Below are 19865 nucleotides of genomic sequence, written 5' to 3'. Positions count from 1 at the left end.
TTTGAGTCTGAGAAGGACGATCAGAGGAAGCCTCTCTGAAGTGGCATCCACGTCCACTGTCCACACGGACCATCCGAACTTTGTGCAGTTCCAAACTACCCCGGCCTACCTCCTGCCTCGGAAAACGGCCCCAAAGCCCTGGGTCAGTGTGTGTAAGGCCACCACAACAGAGCATCACAGATTGAGGGGCTTAACACAAAGGTGGTGGCTCTCGGTTCTGGGGGCTGGAGGTCAAGGGCCGGTAGGGATGTTTCCTGTGTGTGACTGTGTCCCACCCTCCAGTCAGAATGGATCAGGGCCCACCGTTAATGACCTCGTTTAACCTTAATCCCCTCTTTAAAGGCCCTACCTCCAAATACGCATTCTGAGGTCCTGGGGGTTGGCACCTAGACATTAAATCAGGGGCAGGGCACACTCAGCTCAAGATGGTCAGCTATACCGATGCCCTCAGGGCCCTCTGGCCAGGCCCACCTGCTCTTCTTACCCACACAGACTCTGCAGAAAGGTGACCACGTGTGACACCCACCTCCACGCCCCTGCCCCTCCCCTGGGAAGGGCTGTGAGGGGGGCTTATCGGTCCATCCTTGGGCCTCGAGAGCCAAGGGCAGACCAGAGTGGGGAGAGTAAAGGAAAGGCCACAGGTGCCCAGAGCCTGAGCTATGGGCCGTCCTGGTCCCCATGCCACCCAGTACGTTTTAGAGCAGACCCGAGGCAGCGAGTTTGCAGGGTTCCCTTACGCCCACCCTGGGGTAGGACCACACTTGGGGAAGCAACCTCATGGGGCCCCATCCTCTCTTCTCACCTCTGACTCAGGACTGTGGCCTCTCCCTCCCTGCCCCTGTCCTAGGCCAGTGCACATGCCTCATTCCCGCGCTGTCCAGGCTGGTTCCACACCGAGGCTGCACCTCTGGACTTGGCTGACACAGGGGAGACGTCAACACCTACCCCGGCCCCAAATCCCACTGTGATTCCACAGACAGGGAAACAGAGGCCCAGGGGAGGGAGGGGGCCTGCCTCACCACTGGGCTGCTTCCCACCGGTGCAAGGTCGCTGGAGGCAGCCTCGTTCCAGCCTGGCCTGGGGCTCCTGGGTCCTTCCCCCAACCCAGGACCCATAAGGGTGGGGAGCCACCTGCTGCGTGGGAGGCAGGGGTGGCCGTGAATTCCAAGGCCCTGGGCGGTCCCCCTCGATAGCATGGCATGCTGGGTGCCTGCTGGGGAGCTTGGCCCACTGTCTCAGAGGCAGGAAGGAAATGAAACCCAAGCTGGGAACACCCTTGCACCCAACCCCCAGCCGCACCCCAAGCTAGTCCCCGGAAAGGGGAAGCAGATGGTCCACAGCAGAGGAGGGCCAGGGAGCTGTTGAATACACCTGGGGTAGGAGGACCCTACCACCCCCCTCCCCGCCCTGCCCTCTGCTGCTCCTGAGATGGAAAGAAAAGGGATCCCCATTTTATGGAGGAAAAAAGTAAGGTTTGGGAGGGTCAGCTGACCAGTCCAAGGTCACGCAGCTAGGAAGCGGACAGGCCTTACTGAGTGCTCTTTCCTGGGGAGAAAAGGTCTTTGTGGGGACAGAGGTGAGGTGCGGTTTATTCTGGCGCTGGAGATATGCCTGGGGCTGCTTCGGAGCCACAAAAGTCCCCTTGTGTGAGTACGTGTGTGTGTGTGCACCTGCATGTGTGGCCCTTAGCTGGTGGGCTGGACGGTGCCATTTATTCTACAGAAGCTTCCTGGCCCCCTGCAGGGAGGGGGCTACCGCCTGGAGGGGAACCAGAGCCCAGGTCTCCCACTGGAACCTGCCCAGCAGGAAGCAGGGAATGGAGGGTTCTGGAAATCCCTGTGCAGAAACACCGACCTCCCTGGTACCCTGCACCTGCTCCAGGCTCCCCCAGGATATTACACCAACCGGTCCAGCAGCTTGTAAACCTCTCACCAAAGACCCTGGATGTGGACGGGTTTGTTTTTTTTTTTTTTTTTTTTTTGTCTATTTCGGTTCGTTGTCTACACAACATTTTGTGAAGCATTGAGTAATTAACATTTTTCCCTGTACGCGTCATCAGTGGACGCTGTGTCCAGCGTGGCACAGCGGACAGCCTTGTCCCTGCCCCCAGCTGCACACCTGTTCGTCCAGCCCCCTGGGCCCACCCACTGCTTGGCTCAGAACCCCAACCCACACCGGCAGGAGCTCAGGACAGCCGTGCTTACTGTGCCCAGGGTGCCACCATGGCTGCCACAGGCCCTGGCCTCACTCTTCATCACGCACCACGGGTCGTGACCACCCCGTCGTCTGCAATGGTCCCACCACTCTGCAAACCCAGCTCGAGGGTGGGCTCCTTGACTCCCAGATGAGCTACTGGTTCTCTCCCATTTGCCCTGCGCATCTCGGCACTTGGGGATCTTGGCTTTCAGGCTCCAGCTTCCAACACGAAGCCCCTTATCCCCCCTCCCTCACCCCTCCCCAGTTACTCTCCCACCAGCAGATCCACCCATTGCCCACCAGCTGAGAGGCAAGAGCAGACAGCATTGGGCTTCCTCCCATGTTGCAGCAGAGCCAGAGGGCCAGGAGAGGGGGGTGGAGACCCCTAGGCTGAGAACACCCGGGCCTTCCAGCCCCACCTCCAACCGTCCTTAAGCCCTCCCTGCCGTCCATTCACCCCTGGTCCAGGCGCCGTCCAGACATCCGTCCATCCAGTACAGATGCAGATTGAGCCACCCCTTCTTCCAGAACCTGCACAGACACCTGGCCCACAGAGGACGTCAAGGCCCCACCACAGAGGGACGTCACACAGCAAGAGCCACTGTGGGTGGCACCAGGTGACAAGAGACCTCTCTGTCTCCCTCTTCCTGGCTGCAGCCCACCAGAGAAGAAAGAGACCAGAGGACAGAGCAAAGGGGGGCAAAGGAGCAGGCACGCACCACCCCCAGGTCCCGCCAGCAAGGCCCTAAAGTGCTGCGGGGCAGGGAGGAAGTGGGTGTCCAATCAGAGGACAGTGAATTTGAGACTGGACTTCGTCATGTGTGACAGTGACAAGAACGTTCGCAAAACTGCCAGAAGTGTCACAAAGGCTGTGGATGGGGGGCTGGGCGTGGTTGACGACAGCGGTTGGAGAAAACGAACCCATGTCACTTTCAGGTTTGTGAATGGTGACTTTGCATCTGCAAGCTTGGGGAGAATGGAACCCGTCTGCAGTGAGAGGGAGGGAATCCTATGGAAGCCACCAGGAAGGGGGAAAGCCCTGGGTGATCAAGCAAGCGTGCGGGGAAGATCCGGGCAGGGGAGGACACGGGGTATGCCCAAAAGTTTTGGAAGAACAGACCTATGGCACTTGACACGTTAAAGCGTGAGGCCTGATGTCACCCCGGTGACCTCAGGATCTTTAGCAGATCCTCTGCTCACAAGCATTTGCAAGAGTAGGATTTTGTAGAAATGGAGAAGGGGTGAAGTTCCACATTTGAGTCAGCACAGGACCAGGAGACTCACTCCGGAAGAAGCCAGGGCAGTGGGGGCAGGGCGAGTGTCGAAAACAGGAGCATCCAGGATCTCAGAAATCTCTGGAGGACTTCGGACTTCTACTGGGTGTGAAGCTGGGGGGTTAAAGCATCAACCCTGCCCTCGCTGCAATGTCTCCCTCACACGCAGCCAGAATAACTTTCAAAAGGCCAATCTGACTGGGTTTGACAACACCGCCATGCCGAACCCCAACACACACACCTAAACCCTTCACCTGCTCTCGGGTTAAAGACACACTTCCTGGCCTGGCCTCCAAGGCCCTGGGGGTCTGCATCCTGCCACACTCCAGATCTCTGCACTGCACACACACACACACACACACACACACACACACACACACACACAGGTTGTCTTTCACACCTCGAAAGTTTCACACCCTGACCACAGGGCCCTTGCACATGCTGTTCCTTCTAGAACTGCCCACCCCCCAGTTAACTAACTCACCCTGCAGGGCTCCACCCCAGACCTCCTCACAATGTCCTTCCTCTAACTTGGAACTCATCTCCGTGAACGCACCGGCAAAGAGGAATGGAATAACCGCAAGATGGCTTAGAGTCCACACCTTAGACCAATCCTGATCCATGCCCTGCCACTGGGCCCGCCTTCCCTGAGTATGTCTTCATTTGAATCCTTACCAACTTGGGAGATTGTCATCAAGGGGGAAAGTGGGTGGCTGTTGAGTAGACAACCGACATTATCCACCATATTACCATGCCCTCCATACTCTCCTACTACTTAACAGAGATGGAGGGGGCTGTTAGACATTTCTGGAAGGTGAGGCATGAGCAGGAGCATGAATGCACTTGCCACGTCTGGGGGCTGGACCCAGACTGGCCTGACAAGACTGGGGGATGTGTGAGTGATCGTGGAGCCTCAGTATTGGCTTGTTTTTAATGCAGGTAAACTGCAGGTCAAATCACATCCCCTGGAACACACACACACACACACACACACACACACACACACACCCGCACAGCAGAACTTCTCACCTCGTTTAGCAACAGGTAAGGCTTTTTGTCTCACCCTCCAACAAAAGCCTGGTTAAGACTAGGGCACAGTCGTAGACTAGTGGTGCCATCCAGCTCATTAAATCCAGTTTTTGCTTGCACGCCTCCAGTGATGGGACACTCACCACCTCCACGGGCGCCCATTTCACCAATGCCGACCCATCAATTAAGCCATAAAATCTAGTCGGCATATTGGTTAATGTGTACAGAGTCTGTTTGGGATGATGGAAAAAGTACTGGAGGTGGGCAGTGGTGAGAGTTACATAACATCGTGAATGTCCTAAATGCCACTGGACTGTACGCTTAAAAATGGTTAACATGAGGAATTTCATCTTGTGTGTATTTTACCACAACACAAAAAAAGAAAAGAAAAAAAAAAAGCACCGCCTCTGGGGTTCACAACTTACAAGCGTGACTTCGACTATTTTTCAAGTGACCTTTAAAAAGGTCACTTAGGGGCGCCTGGGTGGCTCAGTCGGTTGAGCGGCCGACTTTGGCTCAGGTCACGATCTTGCAGTCCGTGAGTTCTAGCCCCGCGTTGGGCTCTGTGCTGACAGCTCAGAGCCTGGAGCCTGCTTCCGATTCTGTGTCTCCCTCTCTCTGACCCTCCCCTGTTCATGCTCTGTCTCTCCCTGTCTCAAAAATAAATAAACGTTAAAAAATAATAATAATAAAATAAAATAAATAAAATTAAAAAAAAATAAAAGGGTCACTTAAAAAAATCGAGCTGGCTGTTAAGGCAAACGGACACACCACACCCTCTTTGATCCTGATTTCCCTTCATTCAGTCTTGTGCCCCCCAGCTCAGAAGTCTGGGCTCAGTATTTCCAGCGTCCAACCTGCCTCTGTCCGCGCAGGGGCTGCGGTGGCTGGGACCCTTGCCCTGCTCCGTGCTAGGCTCTGAGGACCTGTCGAGGAGCAAGTCACTGCCTCTGTCTTCCCAGACACAAGGAACAAGCAGATCTCTCTCTTCTTTTCTCAACTTTTTTTTAACGTTTATTTATTTTTGGGACAGAGAGAGACAGAGCATGAACGGGGGAGGGGCAGAGAGAGAGGGAGACACAGAATCGGAAACAGGCTCCGGGCACTGAGCCATCAGCCCAGAGCCCGATGCGGGGCTCGAACTCACGGACCGCGAGATCGTGACCTGGCTGAAGTCGGACGCTTAACCGACTGCGCCACCCAGGCGCCCCTCAACTTTTTTTTAACGTGTGTTTAGTTTTGAGAGACAGAGACGGACAAAGCGCGAGCGGGGGAGGGGCGGAGAGCGAGGGAGACACAGAATCCGAAGCAGGCTCCGGGCTCCCAGCTGTCGGCCCAGAATTCGTGACGCAGGGCTTGAACTCATAAACTGTGAGATCATGACCTGAGCCGAAGTTGGACACCTAACCGACTGAGCCACCCAGGCGCTCCAGATCTCTCTTTTGTTTTTCTAGTTGAAACGGGACTCCCAGACCAGCCACTAAGCTCCCAAGGGACTGGTCCACGATGATCCATCCCTGAAGACCTCACTCAGGTGGGATGTGGGGAGCTGCCCGTGGCCCCCTGGGAAGGCTGGGTGACACAGGGCAGCTTGGGGGTGTTCTAAAAAACAGGAGGCAGGAACTACCATCTTCGAAACCCCCTCCCGGAGCAGCCCCACCCCAACCCCCAGGAATCACAGACCAGTCAAACCATCAGAGAAGTAGACAGAGAGCAAGAGGGAACTGAAAACCCAGATGTCTCGCACTCCGACTGGCAGCCGGAGGGCCACGTCCAGTCCCGTAGTGATTTTTTTTTTTTAATTGGGTTATTGCCAGAGTTTGAAAAAGAATGTGAAATTTCTCATTTCTCTTATTAAAAAAAGAAACAAAAGACGACGTCTCGCATGGCAAGAGCTGTGGGCCCCCAACTGGCCACAGTCTTCACCCCACCGGCCCATCAAGCCCCTGGAAGCCTCTGGCACACCCCTTGTCACAGAGGAGTGGATGACGCCCGGAGGCTGAGCGGCTTTCCCAGTTAGCAACTCATCTGGGACCAAAAAGACCTAGAATCTCAGGCGGGCCACCCAGCACCCACTCCAACCCTCTAAAGGACCTCTGAGACGGCTCCGCCCTGGGCGGCAAAGTGGATTCACCTGCGTGGGGGAGGGGACAGTGGCTCTCTAGGAAACCGGAGGAGCCGGCCAGGGACCAGGCCCATCGCGCTCCAGGGGACACGGGCAGTGAGCCACTGTCTTCGTCCCTCGCCACCGTCCTGTCTCCCCCGGTCCCCATCTCTCCTCATCAGCTCTGGGGGTAGGTCCAGGAAACCTGAACGAGTGGTTTGCAGTGGCCAGGCGGGTGAGTTGAAAGGCCTTGAGGGCGAACGTGGGGAGGAGGTGGGCCAGAGGGAGGGTGCGGAGGGAGGAAGGGGAGCCCGGGCAGCCCTCTGATGGGGAGGAAGCTAGGAAAAGAGCGGCCGTGGTTGAGGGGCAGCAGCTGGGTGGGCTCGGTAATGCTGAGCTGATCACCAAGCCCCTTCCTCAGCTGGACCTACGAAGCACGGTTTCTTGTTTTTTCTCTCCCAGGGGCAGGAGATGTAAGTGACCTGTAAGTTGGCATGAGTAGAAGGTGCACCGCAGTGATTTCATACACACAGATATTGCGAGATGGTCACCACAGTGAGGTGAGTTGACACCCATCACCTCACTCGGTTCTCCATTTCTCCCCCTCGTGATGAGGATTTCTCTTCGCAACTTTCAAAGGTACAATATGGTTTTGCGAACGCTCGTCACTGTGCTGGACCCAACATCCCCAGCAAAGGGTTGTGTTTTGTGCACACGCATGTCCCCGGCGGGCTGGCGGGGGGAGGCACTTAGGGACCCAGGGGGGTGGAGGAGCCACCATTTGAACAGTGCCTGTTGCCAGCCAGAGGCAAAGAGCTGCGGAGGGTCTCGCACTGGCTACGGGATGCTCAGGCCTGAAATCTGTCCCCCCCCCCCCCCCGCCAAGGGAGGCAGGAAGGGCAACCCCACCCTTTACCAGGGACACACGGAGAAGGGCCCCCTACACAGGGGCTCTGGGGATAGAGGTTGCTTCTCAGACACCGTTCACAGGGGCCACGACGTGGACAGTGCCCCCGGAGTTGTGCAGCCCAGAGTCCTGCGGCCCGCGGAGAATCCTGAGCCACTCAGTCTCCAGGCCATGTCCTTCCCCCGGGTGGGGGGCTAGCTCAAGTTCAAGCTGCAGCCTGCCCACTCTGACCTGCCTCTACATCATTCCCGCTCACTCACTGCAGGGACTGGGGAAACATGCGAGTGACAGGGCCAGGCCATTTTTATTTGTCGGTAATCGTAATCATAACGTATCTATGATAATTATTACTTTGTATTCAGCAACTACAATAAGCCAGGCACGGGGGATAATTTCATGTCACATAAGCCTAGGAGGTAGGTACTATTATTACTCCCATTTTACAGATAAGAAAACTGAGGCCCAGAGACATTAAAAGATTGAGTCAGGCCACACAGCTTATTACTAGTGAGATTCAAAGCTGTGTCTTTGTATTTAACCACCAGGCTTTACAAGGAAAAATAGCATTATTTATATTAACAGATCCCATTACCCTTCGTTTAATGAGCATCTCCTTCTTGACACAAAGGCACTTGTCCTGTCCTCTGCAGTCACAGCCTTGGTAAAGGCAAAGTAAAAATCTGGTATTGAAATGCATCCAAGGCAGAGAGCCTCTCCTCTGCTGTCCTGCCCATCGCTCCTTTGTGGTATATTCAACAAACTTCTATCTCCTTTAAGGAAAAAAAAAAAAAAGATGGGGTGCCTGCCTGGCTCTGTCATTAGAGCATGCGACTCTTGATCTCAGGGTCATGAGTTCAAGACCCATGTTGGGTGTGAACCTACTTAAAATAAAAAATTAAAAAAAAAAAAAAAAAGGAGACTTCTGGTTGGCTCAGTGGGCTAAGCATCTGGCTCTTGACTTTGGCTCAGGTCATGATTTCAAGATTCATGGGCTCAAGCCCCACATCAGGCTGTGCGCTGGCCGCTGGCAGTGCAGGGCCTGCTTGATAGTCTCTCTCTCTCCCTCTCTCTCTGCCCCTCCCCCACTCATGTGCTCTGTCTCTGTCTCAAAATAAATAAACTTTAAAAAATAATAAAGAAAGAAAGAAAGAAAGAAAGAAAGAAAGAAAGAAAGAAAGAAAATTTTTAAAAAAGACAAAGAAATGCATCTAAACTCTGCCACCAACTAACTGGGTTTCCATTTCCTTGGTTCCCCCTTATGAGGAGACGGAACAGACCCATACAGCATTCTGGCCAAAAATGTTTAACCAGAATCTAAACACGAGAAAAAAGACAAATCCAGAACACGGGACGTTTTCAAGGCAACTGACCTGTCTCTTGCAAACAGTTCTTCAAAAGTCAATGTCGTGAGGGACGCCTGGGTGGCTCAGTCGGTTGAGCGTCCGACTGTGGCCTAGGTCATGATCTCATGGTTTACATGAGTTCAAGTCCCACGTCAGGCTCTGTGCTGACAGGGTGGAGCTTCAGATTCTGGGTCTCCCTCTCTCTGTCCTTCCCTTGCTCATGCTCTCTCTCTCTCTCTCTCTCTCTCTCTCTCTCTCTCTCTCTCTCTCAAAAATAAATAAACATTAACCAAAAAAATAAAAGAGGGGGCGCCTGGGTGGCTCAGTTGGTTAAGCGTCCGACTTTGGCTCAGGTCATGATCTCACGGTTCGCAGGTTCGAGCCCCGCGTCGGGATCTGTGCTGACAGCTCAGAGCCTGGAGCCTGCTTTGGATTCTGTGTCTCCCTCTCTCTGCCCCTCCCCGGCTCATGCTCTGTCTCTGTCTCAAAAATAAATGAAAACATTTTTTAAAAATGTTTTTTAATAATAAGATCTTTTTAAAAAGTGGGGGAGGGGGTGAAGAGAGAGAAGAGGAGAGAGGAAAGAGAAGTTGAATGAGCCTATTTCAGGGCCCATTTCCGTCTTGAGTCGAGGGCCCTGCGTCAGTCTGTTAGCAACAGCATGACCCAGCACCACAGACTGGGCGGCTTCAATTTTCCCATAGCTCTAAAGGTCGAAATGTCGGCAGGTTTGCTTTCTTCCAAGGCCTCTCCTTGGCTGGCCAACAGCCTGCTCTTTCTGTTTTTTTGTTTTTAAGTTTATTTATTTATCTTGAGAGAGAGAGACTGCAAGTGGGGAAGGGGCAAACAGAGAAAGGGAGAGAGAAAGAATCCCAAGCAGGCTCCACACCATCAGCTCAGAGCCCAACGTGGGGCTCGAACTCACAAATCGCGAGATCATGGCCTGAGTCAAAGTCGGACACTCAACTGCCTGAGCCACCCAGGCGCCCCAGACAATAGTTTTCTTGTGTCCTCACAGGTCTTCCCTCTGTGCATGTTCCAGACGTCGTCTTTCTTTCCAGAAGGACACCGGTTACACTGGACTGGGGGCCCATCCTAAGAACTCGGTTCTAACTCCGTCACCTCCGTAAAGCGTCATCTCCAAACGCAGTCACATTTTAAGGTACCAGACGTTAGGGCTTCCACAGATGAATTTGAGGAGGGACACAATTCTGCCCATAACAGATCCTAAGACTACTTGCAGCTTCACCCCAAACTCCACAGGGGCACAAAGAGGCCTTTTCAGGAAATCACATTTGTGCCCCCCCCCCCCAGCACCAAGGCTGAGCTCCTGGCAGGTTGTTGGGGGGAGGGGGCTGCCGCAGGCACCTGCCAGGAAAGAAAGAGAGAGAGAGAGAGAGCGCTCACGAGCTCTTCCTTCACCTTTGACACCACCAACCTTCTCATCCATTCCTGCCCCTCTCCCCACCCCCCTCCTCCACCCCTCCCCACCCCATGCACACACAACACAATACATACACCCAGCAGCCCAGCCAGTAGTTCAGGGTCAAAGTCAAGTCAAGTGACCTGCGATAAGGCTCCTCCCTGCTCTGGGTGCAATGTAATAGGCCTCTTCCTGGATTCCCAGCATCCTTTCTTTGTCCCTTAGGGGGTGGGTCCCCAGACCCCTCAGTGTCCTCACTCCCAGTCAAACAGCACGCCATCTTGCAGAACGCTGGAGACGTCCTTCTTCCTGGCCGGCACTCACAGACTGAAGCAAACCGCCCCCAACCCCATCCCCAATGGCAAAAGTCATATTTACTGTAGTAACAGGACAAATAAAGTTATAAAAAGTAAAGGTTTACTTTCACCTGCAATTAGGTAAAAGACTCCAAAAGCCTTTAAAAAAAAAAAAAGATTTTGTTTTTAAATAATCTCTACACCCAACGTGGGGCTCGAACTTACAACCCCAAGAAATCACAGCGCCCCTGACTGAGCCAGCCAGGTGCCCCAAGACTCTCAAAGTTTTAAAAAGAGGTCTGTGGGTGGCCCAGTAAGTCTGCTCTTGGGTTTCCATCTAAACCCATAATCAAAAATGGAGGAAATAGGTTGCCTAAAGATGTCCCTTTTGCTGTTATCTGCAATGATTTGTAACCCAGTGTGTGCTTCCATGGTACCCCCAAGTTCTTGATTACGGGGGGACACCCTGTCCTTCAATTTTCAAGTGCAAAGCTCCCAGCCCCACCCACCCGGCCAGCAGGGCGCCTCTTGGGGGAGCTCACAGCCCCGAGGGCCACCCCTTGGTCTCCTTGTCTGCTGGGAACACCTCCTCCACCTCTTCCGTGGGGGCCTATTCCTTCATTCCCACAAAGAACCCCATCCGAGCCCTTGTGAATGGCAGATCTGGACTGAGGGTCTGCCGTGGAGAAGAACTACAGGGCACACAGCACGGCAGCTACATAAAAGTTTAGCATTAGCCACCTCCTCCCGTAAACCCAGTGGCCATTTCTCACCCCTGGCAATTTCTTTCTTTCTTTCTTTCTTTTTTTTTAATGTTTTATTTTAGTTTTGAGAGAGAGAGAGAGAGCGCACACGTGCGCGTGCACGTGCCCGCAAGAGCAGAGGAGGGACAGAGAGAGAGAGGGAGACCGAGGATCCAAAACAGGCTCCACACTGTCAGCACAGAGCCTGATGCAGGGCTTGAACCCATGAACCGTGAGCTGAAGTCGGATGTTTAACCGACTGAACCACCTGGATGACCCAGCCCCAGCAATTTCTTATTGATCACTTTCTCATCCTAGACCCCAGCTTATCCACAAGGATGCATTTTGACTTTCGTGGGCTGGAGGCACCTCTGTCTTTGAGGATGCTCTCTCTAAAAATAATCATAATAATAAAATAAAAATTACACCTTAGGACTGCAGTAGTATAAAGATGAATATACTCCAGGCTGGCCTCATTATTCTATATTTCTTATTACTTTATTCTTTGTTTTGTTCTGATTTTAAAAGAAATTAAAACATTTCTGTGGGCCTCTGGACTCTGGAGAGCCCTAGGTAAGCCTAAGAGAGAAAGAAGTCAGCTTACCTGTTTTCCAGCATCTGCTGAAGGCCTTGGTCTATAGACAAAATCTCTCACCGCCTACCTTTTCTCCTCCTTTCTTTTACCTTCCTTCCAGATCTTGGGGGGCAGGGGGAAGCATGTAACATTTCTGCAAAAATAAAAAAGACAATTCTTGGGGCGCCTGGGTGGCTCAGTCAGTTGAGCGTCTGACTTCAGCTCAGGTCATGATCTCGTGGTTCGTGAGTTCGAGCCCCGCATCAGGAGCTCTGCTGTCATTACAGATCCTGCTTTGGACCCTCTGTCTCCCTCTCTCTCTCTGCTCCTCCCCTGATTCATACATGCGCGCTCTCTCTCTCTCAAAAATAAACAAACATTTAAAAAATAAAAATAAGTAAATGACAATTCTTGGATATGAAAAATGCCCTTCCCCTGGTATGTGAAAGCCACTGAGATTGTTGTAAATACTCCTTATCGTTCTTTTTCAATAGGAAAAAAATACATAGGAAGCAACCCAAAGGTTTAGCAGTAGGACCGAGGCATTCAGGATACTATGTGTTGAATGAGTGAACATGTCCCCTGAATGGATTTTTATGAGCCCTTTGAAATGATGCTTACTTACAAAGGCCTTGTAGTAATTTGGGAAGACGGTTAGGTTAATTAAGCAAAAGGAAGGCAAAAGTACAATATAGACGTTATGATTACAACCATATAGAATTTACAAAGAAAAAGGCTAGGAAGAAAAACAGCTATTTCATAAGCTGTGCTCCTGTCATCAACATTCCTTACATAGAATCATCCTGTGTATATACTCCTTTGTGAGCATAAGAGTTTCAGCACTGTTTTTAATCCTAAGAAATACACTGCGGGGTTAACAATGGTTGTCTGCAGGCTGGGGATTGCAGACTTAAATGGATTACAGTAGCCACGCAGGATTTTCTAACTAGTGGATCAAAACGGAATATTTAAAAAAAAAAATGTATTTAAAGGGAGCCTGGGTGGCTCAGTCCGTTAAGCATCCGACTCTTGATTTCGGCTCATTATCTCACAGTTCTTGTCTCACAGTTGGTGAGGTCGAGCCCCACACTGGGCCCTGTGCTGACGATGCAGAGCCTGCTTGGGATTCTCTCTCTCTCACTCAAAATAAATCAACTTACAAAAAATAAAAACACAAAATGCATTTAAAAGTCAACAGTGACAGAGCCATGGAACGTCATAAAGTGAAGGGAGCTCATCTCTCCCCCTCAGTTTGAAGATGGGGAAACGGAGGCCCCAGAGGCACCCAAGTGTTTGCTAACTTGGGCAGAAGGGAACTTGGGATCATACCAAAGACCCTCCCAGGCCGCCACAGCAGTCCCCACGCTGCCCACGATGCTGTGAGTGGCGGAACCACCCGCTCAAATGTCACTTGCTAAGGTTGCCACCGTGTCTGCCACAGATGCCCCGCAGGCTGGCAGGGGTGGCTGCTGGAACCCCGGAAGGCCAGGGGCCAGGGGGCGGGGCGCGGAGGGGCGGGGCGCGGAGGGGCGGAGCGCGGAGGAAAGCCCGCAGAGGACCGCCCCCTGAGCAATCCTTCTGCCCAGAGCCCGGCTGCTCTTTCCTGCTGAGTCACGCCCGGCCTGCTTTCCGCTGAGTCACGGTCCCGAGGTCTGTTTTCGCCGAGTCACGGTTCCGAGGTCTGTTTTCGCTGAGTCACGGTTCCAGCTGCTTCCCGCCTCACTCCCTTGGGGCTAGGTCCCCGCAGCCACACCCCGGGGCCGGCACGTCGTACTGCCTGCCGCGCCCGCATCCCCGGCGGAGCCAGCGTCCCGCCCCCTGCTCCCGGGTCCTCGCCAGCCTCCCCAGCCTTGCTTTAGGGACCCGGCCTTCTCAGCCGCCTCTGAGGACCAGGCGCTCTGCAGACCTAACAGCCCAGCAGGGTGGGCATGTGAGCCCACGTGGAGGAGGAGATCTACTCAAAAGGGGGGGGAGGGGGGAGGGTCAGGCGCAAAACAGCCCCTTAGTTTCCCCAGACGACAAGGTCGTTGTCATGAGCACGCTATGAACGAGCACGCCCCGGTTGTGTCTTTAAAAAGCAAGGTTAGCGTAATTATAAGGCAGGTTCAGGATTCTACACTAACATTTCAGACGTGATTAGCCTGGCTTCTTACACGGCACACATAGCGAACATAAGTCACACAATAAGCAAGATAAGAGAGTGGGTAGGAAGTTAATGAACCAAAGGAGAAGTCAGTCTGTGGGGCAAAGTTGAGATAAGACCTCGGTCCCGCTCTGGGCCCTTACTGCTTATTATATCGAAGCGGTGAAGGATCTCGGCTGTGTTCGAGATCAATCCGGCAGAGCCTTCCCACAGCTGCCTTTTTTTAAGTGGTCAGACACAGAGGGGTCAGTGTCTGAAGAGTCTTGCCAGTGTGCTGCAAAAATCTTCCCATTTTAAAGGGATTTACTCAGTCTTGGGCCCCTGAAGACCCACTCTGCTCTCTGCCTGTTATCATGTGCTCTCTGCCTGTTATCAGTTCTGGGGTGTCAGCTGATGCGGGACAGCTCCTGGCTGCAGTGCCCTTAACTGCTTTAGTCATTGCTAGACGGGGCCCCCTGCTTGACACGAGTGATTCCCATCTTGTCCCCTGCAGTCATGAAACACTGGGGACAGCAAAGCAGCGGGACAGCGAAACGCGTGCAGGATCCGGTTTGGAACCCAGACTGTGGGGAGAACAGTTGGGGGGGGGGTGCAATTGACCCCGATGCCGGCTTTATATATATAACGTATTTGCGTTGAAGTGAGAGTCCCTGATATTTACAATGTTACTGTGGTTACAAGAGACTGTGCTCTGGTATAATACATGCTAAAGGATTTGGGGCAAAGGGGAATGATGTCTGCAACTTACTCTCAAATAAGCCAGAAATATACATATTTACATATATGTAAAATATATATTAAACATGCAAATATTTAATATACTCATATTAAATATGTACGTATATGTAAAAATGTAAAAAAGTGTGTGTATGCATATATAATCGAGAGAGCATGAATGACAAGACAAATGTGACCCAAGTATTAACAACTGGTGAATGCAGGTGAGGAATTCTGTGTACTATTCTTGCGACTTTTCTGGGCATTTGAGATTATCTCACGGAAGTTTACTTACTGAGAAGAAAATAAAGATGAGGAACCCGAGGTTCTGAACTCCCAAATGAGAGCAAGATTGGGTCAGATCTTAGTGACCCCCCCCCCCCCCCACCGTACTCAGAACCATCTAGAAATTTCTAGGTAGGAAAAAGGCTCTGGCAGTATCCTGAAAGGGGAACTGGATGCCATTCTCCGAGTAAACAGAACAAGGAATGCTTAGTGAGCCAGGGCTTCCTCTTCCACAGGCCCCATTCTGAGCTTCTTACATATGTTAAGCTGATTTAATCCTTACCACATCCCCTGGAGCTGATGCTGTTATTACTTATCATTTTGTCATATGAGGAAATAAAGTTTAGAGGATTAAAAGTGCGCACGTGGGGTAAGTCACAGATACCGGATTTGATGCAATCTTTTTGTGTAGAGTTCATTGCTTTAACCCGTCTACACTACCTACAAGTGCCTCGATCGTGTTGAGCCAGGTTGAACCAGGTCTCGGAGACATGGGCGGGCTCCGTATTGGCCAGACTGTCCTCGCGGCCCGAGCTCTCCAGAGACCCGACTGCTGCCTGGTCTGGTCACAGGTCTTGAGTCACTGGATCTGGGGAAACGGAAGCTGGAAGGTACTTGACAAAGATGTTGCTCTTTCCGCATACACCCTTCACTGCCCCAGGCCCGGGGGGCTCCAGACAGCTGATTCTTGTCGAACTTGAACGTGCTTTAAGGTGGAAAGGGAGCAAAATTTGCCACCCCAAAACATGCCACTTTGGCACATAGATTATTTTGAGTTGAAGTTACTTAAGAAACAGCCAGTGCAAGGACGCTCTGAATATCCTCTGTCCCTCTGAAAGTGGGAAATAAATCTCCTATGTGAAAGGTACCCTCCCTGTACCAGGAGGGTAGAAGGCATCCTTATCGCCGGAGACAGGGAATCCAAGGCTGAGAAGGCTGCAAAAACAACCCTTATTTCCTCACTGATTTACTACCCGAAACCCAAACTGCTCTGGCTTGTCAGTGCTTCACAAATTTATCTTTTCTTTGTCTGAAAGGTATGAAAGCTGCCCGGTGTGGTCACTTCCTTGAGTCCCGTATTTTTATAGGCTCTCTTGTGTACAAAATTAAATTTCTTTTTCTCCTGTTACTCTCTCTTACGTCCATTTAAGTATTAGCTTAGCCTGAAAACCTAGAAGGGAAGCAGGGGAAGGTTTTTCTCCCCTGCAAGAGAGAGATCCGCCTGGCCTCGAGTCCCGGGTGAGCTGTGTGACTGTAGGAGGGGAGTTTAACCCTGTGAAGCCTCATTTGCTAAATATGTAGGACTGCCTGCCTTGGGCTGGGCTCTGAGCCTAGGAAAGTGAATCCCCTGCGGTCCTTGCTGCCTTCATGGAGCGCAGAGTTGGGGTGGGGACAGCTGGGGTGTGGGAAGCTCGGTGAGGAGCCTTGTAAGGTTAGGGGTACAAATTCAGGAAAGCCTGGGCTGGGCCTGTTTGTTTTCCAACTTTTTAAAATTATTATTGACATGTAATTGACACAAGCCCTACATATTTAAAGTCTATCATTTGATGAGTTTTAACCTAAGTGTAGCCGTGCAGCCGTGTCCACGATCGAGATCACGAATGTATTCACCACTCCCCAGAGTTGCCTCATGGTCCTTTGTAATCCCCCTTCCAGCTAGGTAAGCACAGTATGATGAGATTAGTATGCGTTTTCCAAAATGTTATAAGATCCTATATTCATTTTATATATAATTTTATATAAATGTAAATAGCAAGAATTCTTTTTTTTTTTTTAATCTGGCTTCTGTTACTCAGAATTATAATTTTGACGTTTATTTGTGTTGTTGCAACAAGTCCTCTTTATTGCTGGGTATCCAGCGTATGTTTATACCACAGTTGTTTCTTCATTCACCTATTGACGGACATATGGGTTGTTTCCAGTTTGGGACTATTACCAATAAAGCCATCGTGGGGGCACCTGGGTGGATTAGTCGGTTAAGCGTCTGATTCTTGACTTTGGCTCAGGTCATGAGTTCTTGGTTCGTGGGATTGGGCCCGTGTGGGGCTCCTTGCTGGGGATTCTCTCTCTCTCCCTCTGCCCCCTTCCACCTTCAAAATAAATAAATACACTTTTAAAAAAGCCACTCTGGGGGCGCCTGGGTGGCTCAGTCGGTTAAGCGTCCGACTTCAGCTCAGGTTGTGGTCTCATGGGCCGTGAGTTTGAGCCCCGCATCGGGCTCTGTGCTGACGTCTCAGAGCCTGGAGCCTGCTTCAGATTCTGTGTCTCCCTCTCTCTCTGCCCCTCCCCCACTCATGCTCTGTCTCTCTCTGTCTCAGAAATAAATAAACATTAAAAAAAAATGTTTTTTAAAGCCACTGTGAACATGAGTGTATGAGTCTTTGTGCGGAAACATGCTTTTATTTTTCGTGGGTAAACACCTAGGAGTGGAACGGCTGGGTTGTATGGCAGGTGTATGTTTGGTCTCTTAAGAAATTTGCAACTCTTTGGACGCCTGGGTGGCTCAGTCAGTTGAGTGTCTGACTTTGGCTCAGGTCATGATCTCACGGTTCGTGGGTTCAAGCCCTGCATCGGGCTCTGTGCTGACAGCTCGGAGCATGGAGCCTGCTTCGGATTCTGTCTCCCTCTCTTAGCCCCTCCTCAGTTCACGCTTTGTCTGTCTCTGCCTCTCAAAAACAAACATTAAAACATTAAATTAAGGGGCGCCTGGGTGGCGCAGTCGGTTAAGCGTCCGACTTCAGCCAGGTCACGATCTCACGGTCCGTGAGTTCGAGCCCCACATCAGGCTCTGGGCTGATGGCTCAGACCTGGAGCCTGTTTCCGATTCTGTGTCTCCCTCTCTCTCTGCCCCTCCCCCGTTCATGCTCTGTCTCTCTCTGTCCCAAAAATAAATAAACGTTGAAAAAAAAAATTTTTTTTTAAAAAAACATTAAATTAAAAAAAAAAAAAAAGGAATTGCCAGCTCTTTTTGAAAGTGGCTGCACAGTAGGAGAGGTGATTTCTTCTACCCTCCTAGGTTCTCTGTCTGGGGCCCTAGAAATTGAAACAAAGACAAATTAACAAGAAACAGTTTGTTAACACATGTGGCACTCATGCACATGGGAGAAACAGTGAGGAGTAACTTCAGGGGTTCAGGAACTGAAGTTTAAAATGCATCTCAACAGAGAACAATGCAGTTGACCCTTGAATAACACAGGGGTTAGGCTCGGGGACACCCCCACAGTTGAAATTCCGTGATAACTTTTGACTTCCCCCAAAGCTTAAGGTTAACAGCCCACTGTTGACCCAGAAGCCTTACTGGTAACACAATGAACACATGTTTTGTACGCTGTATATATTATACGCTGTATTCTCACAACAAAGTAAGCTAGAGAAAAGAAAAGGTTATTAAGAAAACCATAAGGAAGGGGCACGTGGCTGGCTCAGTCGTAGAGCTTGTGACTCTTGATCTCAGGGTTGTAAGTTCGAGCCTCACGCTGGCTATAGAGATAACTTCAAAATAAAATCTTATAAAAAATCATAAGGAGAGGAAAATACATTTACAGTGCTGTCCTGTATTTATCGAAAACAATATCCTTGTATAAGTGGACCTGTGTCATTCCAACCTGTGCTGTTCAAGAGTCAACTGTACGGGGTGTTTGTGGAGAAGTGATAAGATGAAGAAAAGGGGTTGAGGTTTTAAAGGGCAGCAAGCAGTGGGTGGGTAAAGTCTTGGGGGAAATTTAGGGCAGATAACACTTGATATTGAGGCTTACCATCTTAACTCTTCTTGTTGATTCCTCTGGATGCCATCTCTGAGCTGGTAAGAGTCTGGATTTATCTCAGGTGATTAAGAGTTGAAACCTGCTGGGGTGCCTGGGTGGCTCAGTCAGTTAAGTGACTGACTTTGGCTCAGGTCATGATCTCACAGTCTGTGAGTTCGAGCCCTGCGTTGGACTCTGTGCTGACAGCTCAGAGCCTGGAGCCTGCTTTGGATTCTGTGTCTCCCTCTCTCTCTGCCCCTCCCCCACTCATGCTCTGTCTTTCTCTGTCTCAAAAATAAGTAAAAAAACATTTAAAAATAATTTAAAAAAAAGAGTTGAAGCCTGCTCTTAGGCAGAAGGCAGATAGCTTTTTTTTTTTTTTTTTTTTTTTTGCGTTTGCTGTTTCTCAATTGTCTTCAGCTCAAGAGAACCCTTATGCAAAGTGGCATATTTTGGGATGGAATATTCTGTATCATTTTAAGATCCCCACTCACCCCCTACAGAAAGTGAAAGTTCTAGTTGCTCTACATTTTCAACAGTGAGGATAGTCAGTCTTTTTATTTTTAGCCATTCAAAGAGGTGTGTAGGGTTATCTCCTTGTGATTCTAATTTAAATTTCCCTGACTATATATAGACTTGAACATCTTTCCATGCACTTAGCATCCATATATCTCTTTTGATGATGTCCAAACTTCTTATCCACTCTTAAAATTAACTTATTTGGCTTTTTTTTTTTTTTAAATAATCTCCACACCCAACATGGGGCTTCAACTCACAACCCCAAACTTAATTGCCTTCATATTATTGAATCATACAAGCTCTTTACATATTCTAGGGACATGTCCTTTGTTGAATACGTTTGTGAATATTTTCTCCTAGTCTCTAGATTGCCTCTTATTTTTTGTGTCATTTGAAGAGCCAAAGTTGTTCATTTTGATAAAGTCCCACTGGTTAGTACTTTTCCTTTTATACTTTGTGCTTTTTGTGTTGTATATATATATATTTTTAATGTTCATCATTGTTGGGGCACCTGGGTGGCTCAGTCGGTTGGGTGTCCGACTTCGGCTCAGGTCATGATCTCGTGGTTC

Source organism: Herpailurus yagouaroundi, unplaced genomic scaffold, assembly GCF_014898765.1.
Source record: "Herpailurus yagouaroundi ecotype Mexico unplaced genomic scaffold, PumYag 182, whole genome shotgun sequence".
Classification (NCBI taxonomy): domain Eukaryota; kingdom Metazoa; phylum Chordata; class Mammalia; order Carnivora; family Felidae; genus Herpailurus; species Herpailurus yagouaroundi.
The sequence above is the reverse complement of the archived record's forward strand: the minus strand, read 5'-3'. Positions refer to the sequence as shown.